This window comes from Mus caroli, chromosome 17, assembly GCF_900094665.2.
Source record: "Mus caroli chromosome 17, CAROLI_EIJ_v1.1, whole genome shotgun sequence".
Lineage (NCBI taxonomy): Eukaryota > Metazoa > Chordata > Mammalia > Rodentia > Muridae > Mus > Mus caroli.
Genome location: NC_034586.1, coordinates 60,425,211 through 60,431,295, shown reverse-complemented (window position 1 = coordinate 60,431,295; position 6,085 = coordinate 60,425,211).

The following is a 6,085-nucleotide window of genomic DNA, read 5'->3' as shown; positions in this document are numbered from 1 at the left end:
TGTGGGGGCATGCTCTACTTGATAGATGATGCCAGGGTAAGAAAGGGCTTGCAGCGTCCTCTGCAGGCTGGCATTGTTTGGGTTAATCTTGATTTGCTTTCCTCCGTCCCTACGCTGCTGTCATGATCTCGTGGGTCCTGTCAAGTTTCCTGGTCTGTGTCCACATTCACTCCCTCTGAGACACAAGTATTTATCAGCTAGTGGCCAAGGATGGCACATGAGAGAGAATGCATGCATGCGTCTTTCTGAGCCTGGCTTACCTTGCTTTCTGGAATCTTTTTCAGTTCAAATTTTTCTGCAAATTTTATAATTGATATTTCTTGATGACTGAATGGAATTCCATTCTCTCTCTCTCTCTCTCTCTCTCTCTCTCTCTCTCTCTCTCTCCACACACACATACACACACACATGCCATATGCTTACTCTCTCTCCACACACACATACACACACCCATGCCATATGCTTATTACCTGTTGATTTGGTGATGGGCATCCAAGCCGATTTCTTTTTTTCTTTTTTCTTTTTTGCTATTGTGAGAAGAGAAGCAATAAACGCAGGTGTGTCAGCATCGTAGACAGGCACATAATCTCAGGTTTCTATTAAATAGCAGGGAGAGAGTGTAGGTGGAGAACACTGACCCTGGGCATCGAGGTAGGTTACAGTTGAAGACCTCCTGCATTGGAAGGGAGCCCATGAGTTTTGCAGTGGGAGAAGCAGGAGAAACCCTTTCTCATTTCTGCTGCGTCTGCAGCAGGAGTCTGACCCTGACTTGGCATAGAATCCAACTCTTGGCAGGGAGGGGGTGCTACAGATGCCCTGTGGATACCATAATGTGTTTAACCACCCCCCACCCAGCACTGTGGGGACCAAGCCCACATCAAGCTATTCATACCTGAAAACCCAGAACACCAAACACCATCGTGACAGTCCCTAGGTGTCTGTGACTCTTATCTCATTACAATAAAACAAGAGCAGAGGCAGCTTCAAGTCTGAGAGAAACTAACTCAATGCTTTTGTGATCAGGAGTTTCACATAAAGGAAATGGGAAGGAAGTAAGGAGGATAATGGAGAGCTTAACGAGGCTGGCTTTTGTGAGTTTAATGTAGCATAAGAAAACATATTGCATGTTTGATATGTGGTTCTGTAAACAGTCCCCTTGTTTCATTTGAGAAAACCTATAACACTGTCGGGTCGATAGGTTTGTTGGCCACGAGTCAACAGTTGCGCTGTTTTGTCTGAGTTCAAGGAGAGAATCTGGTGCTAGCTCTTTAATCTGGTTGCTTTTTACACAGTTTTCACACACACACACACACACACACACACACACACACACACACAGACACACACACACACACAAACTTAAAATGGTTCTCTTAAAATGTATGCCCCGTGCTTCTTCTAGAATAAGTAATATGCCAAAAGGATGTGCTATTATGGGGCATACCACTAATAGAGAATCTGATGTTTTTATGAAGAAAACAGGGTTCTTTCCATCATAGTCCTGCGGGCTCAAGGGCCTGTGTTGGAAGGTGGCTTTCTTCCTGACTGAGGGCCCAAGCGGCACAGGGAGTGGAGCGCGTGCATCTCCTTATTCTCCTTATTCTCTTGCCTTGACAACTCTTCTAGTCCTAAATTCTTCCCAGAGGCCTCACCTCTTAGTACCACCCAGTCCACTCTCTTAATATCTCACGGTGGGGATTAGCTTTCACCCTTGGAAGCCTTGGAGCCAGATGCAAGTGGTGGCAGCAGTTAAGTGCTTTTTTGCCTGTTACCTTTGTTCATGTTTATTTTAACCTGAGACATAGAGACTTGACCAACACTCAGAGATACCCTCTCGGGTGTCTGCCTTTGCCAGGGCACAAACCTGCACAGCTGTGTTACAGAGAAAGCCCTCGGGGATAGCAGCCATGCCCTTAGCTCTGCGTACCATGGCTATCCCCAAATTCACCTCAGTCCCAGCGGAAGATACAGAAATAGAGCTAAATTGTGACAGGCCACACAACACAGTCTGTGCCTTTTGGAGTGAGCTGCTCACTGTGAATCTCCCTGCACTGTGGCAAGCCTGCCTGTAGCTTCTGACACCAGTATTACGTCTTCCTCAGGGTTTTCTCTCTGTGGATCTGGCCTGCACAGAAGAAGGATACTGAATGACCACACTAACACATCCTTTTGATATATTACTTATTCCAAAAGCACAGGGCGTGCATTTTAAGAGAACCATTCTAAGTTTGTGTGTGTGTGAAAACCGTGTAAAAAAGCAACCAGATTAAAGCTAGTATGCACAAGAACCTGCATTCTAAATGCCAGTTCTAACTTCTACCCTCTCCTGGATGAAGCATTTCAGCTTCTGGTTATATACCCCACCCCACCCAGAAGAGACTCAGGGATTTCTGGTATCCATTATCATTAGGCAATGGGCTATGTTAGTGCCTTTGAGACTGGTGACCTCTGGGTGTTGGGCATTAAAGAGAGAGCAGCCACAGGCAGAAGACAGCTCCATTGGCCATCTGTGTAGACCAGGAACATTCAACCTTCCCATCTCTGGCCAACCCTTAGGTCAGGGCTCAGAACCAACAGCTTTGTCTAAGAGGCATCAGGAAGCTGGGTCTGGCCACTGGAACATGAACAAATGGGTAACTGACTACAAGGGAGGGAAGTAGTCACGCATGTCTGTGGGGTTCACTAGGGCAAAATCGGAGCCTATCCAGACAGCGGTGAATTCAGGAGGGCATGATTTGGGAGGAAGTCACCCTCTGCAAGAGGAAGGCACTAGAGCCAGATGTCCTGACTCAGCAACTACCGCTTTGCTGCCTAGCCAGCAAGACAGAACAGAATCCAAACCACTATGTCCCTTCTTGGGGAGCAGTTCGACAAATTTGGTCACCAAGCTAGGTGCCAACACCAGTGGCACTTGTAGGAAGGACAGGACCAACACACATTGTATGTCTCAAGCTACCAGCAAGCTGCAGCTCGCTCTGAGCCAGACTCTCTCCCAGGTGTCACTTGCCTACAGGCGACTTAGGACACAAGTTTCTCTGTGTCCTTTCCATTCTCCTAGCGAATGACATCAGCAACCTCTGAGAGCATAGTCCTTGAACATGCTACCAAGCCATGTCCCTTAGTTGGGGGAATGACATTTCCTGCTCGTGAAGAGGAGATGGTCGCAGAAGAAGCATTTCAAAGTATTTGGGAGGTAGAAAATTCCAGAGGCTTTCTTATAATTTCAGTAATACAATTAAGGACCCTTCTCAAGGCCATAGGCCTTTGGAATTGATATGGAAGGGCTTTGGCTTTGGAGTCCACGTATCCCTGCTCAGGTTTGGCTATGTCTACTGCTGATTGATGATATAACCCAAAGACTTAACATACTTAAACGTTTGGGCCGCAGTTTTTCCTTCAGTAAAATGGGCAGAGTGAGCCCATCTGTCACAGGTTTCACCAATTACAGTTAAACATGATAATATGTCACATGACACCAGGTGGGTAGGCACTGTTTCTAAGCGCCCTGTGGTCTACCTCGCACCTGTGCTCTACGTCACTCAATCTTCCCATTAGTCCTAGGTAGCTGTGTGCCCTCCTTTATAGGATAGAAAGAGAAGATTAAGTGACATACTTACCCAGTGCTGCATAGATGGCCAAGAAGGAAGAAAGCAGTTGTCCCCATGTGTATTTCTAAAGGATGAATCAATATGATAACCATACAAAAGAAAACACTCTCTTTCTTATGGTTAGAAATTAGCCAGTCCGATACCAGCGTGAATGCTGAGTGCCAGGTTTTGTTGGGCAGAAGTCCTTGGCCCCAGGGAGAGACAGGGCAAGGCTAGATCCAGGTGTGGGTTGGGGTGGGAAAAGCAGGCAGCCTTGGGGTAGGGGCGGGGGTGTTTGAGGAGCTGCCTCATGGAAAATAGGATGCTCTCAGGCCTTTGGTCCTTTCCTTCAGCTGGCTGGGAAGGGAATCTTTCATCCTAACAGGCCATTGGCTCTGATTGATGAAGAGACTAGCCTCCGTTAGGAGAAGCTGACAAAGGCAATTTACCAAAGGGTGCGCACAGGAGGAATTGAGCCGTGTGCGCTGACAAGGCAGATGGCGGCTGGTTGCAGTCCCCGGGCCACTGCCGAGCGAGCGCCAGACACTTGTCAGCTCATGGTGTAAATGTAGCAGCCTCGGTTGTTATACTTTTCAGCTGGGACCAAGATTGATGGTGAGCTGTGTGGAGGCCATCTATCACACAGGGAGCAAGATGGAAATCCCCCACTGGATCCTGCCAACAGGAGTCAGGAGGTGGGGTGTGCCACTCAGTGCGCAGACCCTGAGACGTCCTTGGGTTGTACTGAGTGGGTCTGTACCCAGGATGCCCTGCTGCTTTTCTGGAGACTAGGAAATGCTAGAGACCCACTCACTCCTGCCAATAGGCCTCCTGGGAGCATTATCTGTCCTTCCTTCCCAGCACTGGTATGGACCTGTATGTAACCCAACAAGTTCTAAAAGCCCCTGGTCTTTCCCATATCCTGGTGCAGCGGTAGTTTCCAACCCTGATGCCGGTGGCTGCAGAGACCATCAGTCAGGGAGCCTGAGGTCTGGAGGCCACCAGGCCAGCTGAACCTCCCTCAATCCTCAGTCCTCTCAGCCAGCCAACTCAAGACTCTCTAGAAGTATCTTTTCTCTTCTTTTTTTAGACCAGGCTGGACTTGAACTCAGAAATCCACCTGCCTCTGCCTCCCAAGTGCTGGGATTAAAGGCGTGTAAAAGTGTCTTTTCTACAGGGAGTCAGTGAACATTTTGTAATGTGGTGGCATGATGTAGCTGGAGGGGGTGCCATAGGCGGACCCAGGCTAAGACACCCCCTCCCCTAGAGGTACCAGCCATATGGTGGGTCTAGTATAAAATGAGGTTTATTTGGGGATATGAAAGGAGGGGTGTGAAAGGAGTAGATGCAGAGACAGAGGGGACAGAGAGGGACATACACACACAGAGACAGAGACACAGAAGGGAAGAGGCCTGCCCGGTGCATGTGGGGAAAGTGGGGAGGGGATAGGGAGAGAAAGTGGGGCCCAAAGTCCTTTTATAGCAGCCAGCATCCTACCTGGCTGTTGCTAGGTAACTGTTGTGCGGAGCCTAGAAGAAATGCCAACAGTCAGAGTACCTGAAAACACAGACCTGAAGCCAGTGTCTTGGGAAGCCACTCCCCTTCCAGGTGCCTCCCCTCCCACTAGTTCTGTTTAGGTCTGCTTCATTAGAGAGATTCTAGCCATGACTCACAAAGTAAAAGTTATTGCTTCACGATTCATAGTCTGAGAAACATTTTCTTTTCTCTTTCTTTCTTTCTTTCTTTCTTTTTTTTGTTTTGGTGTTTTTGAGACAGGGTTTCTCTGTATAACCCTGGCTGTCCTGGAACTCACTTTGTAGACCAGGCTGGCCTCCAACTCAGAAATCCCCCTGCTTCTGCCTCCTGAGTGCTGGGATTAAAGGCGTGCGCTACCACGCCCGGCTGAGAAACATTTTCTTAACAATCTTTTGGATCTAGTCTCCTGTATCTAACTCCAGTGCCACATCCCTGACCCAGGAGCTGACCATCTCCTGTTTCCTGTTTGAAGCCACTCCACTTTCTTTCCTGTCCATCTCATGAGATGCCCGAAGTGAGGAACCATGAGGCATCAGAAAGTCTTAATGCAACACAAAAAGACTCTGAAGGCTTAGTATGTAGGAAGGGGTATTGGAGTGACTATAGTCACATGGTACTGGCTCACATGCCTGCCGAGCCTTAAGAGTTCAGAGCACACTCCTGTATGTAGATCTGTTATCAAGTCTAGGACTTAATGAGGAGACTAGGAACACCAAGCTCCTGGCTGTAGAATGCTAGCTTCCTCGGCTTCCTTAGAACAGCCCTTCACCAAGACTTACCCAGAAGACAGCTAGCACAGTGACTTCTCTTGCCATCATCGGCCAGGACTGCCTGATAGGACTTTGGAGCCTGGCATCCTTGCCTCAGGGTGGCTTACCCTGCAATACAGTCTATACCTTACCACTCCTGGACACCAGGCTCAACCTAGGCCCTAGCCAACACTGCTGCCTTCTTGGCTCCCG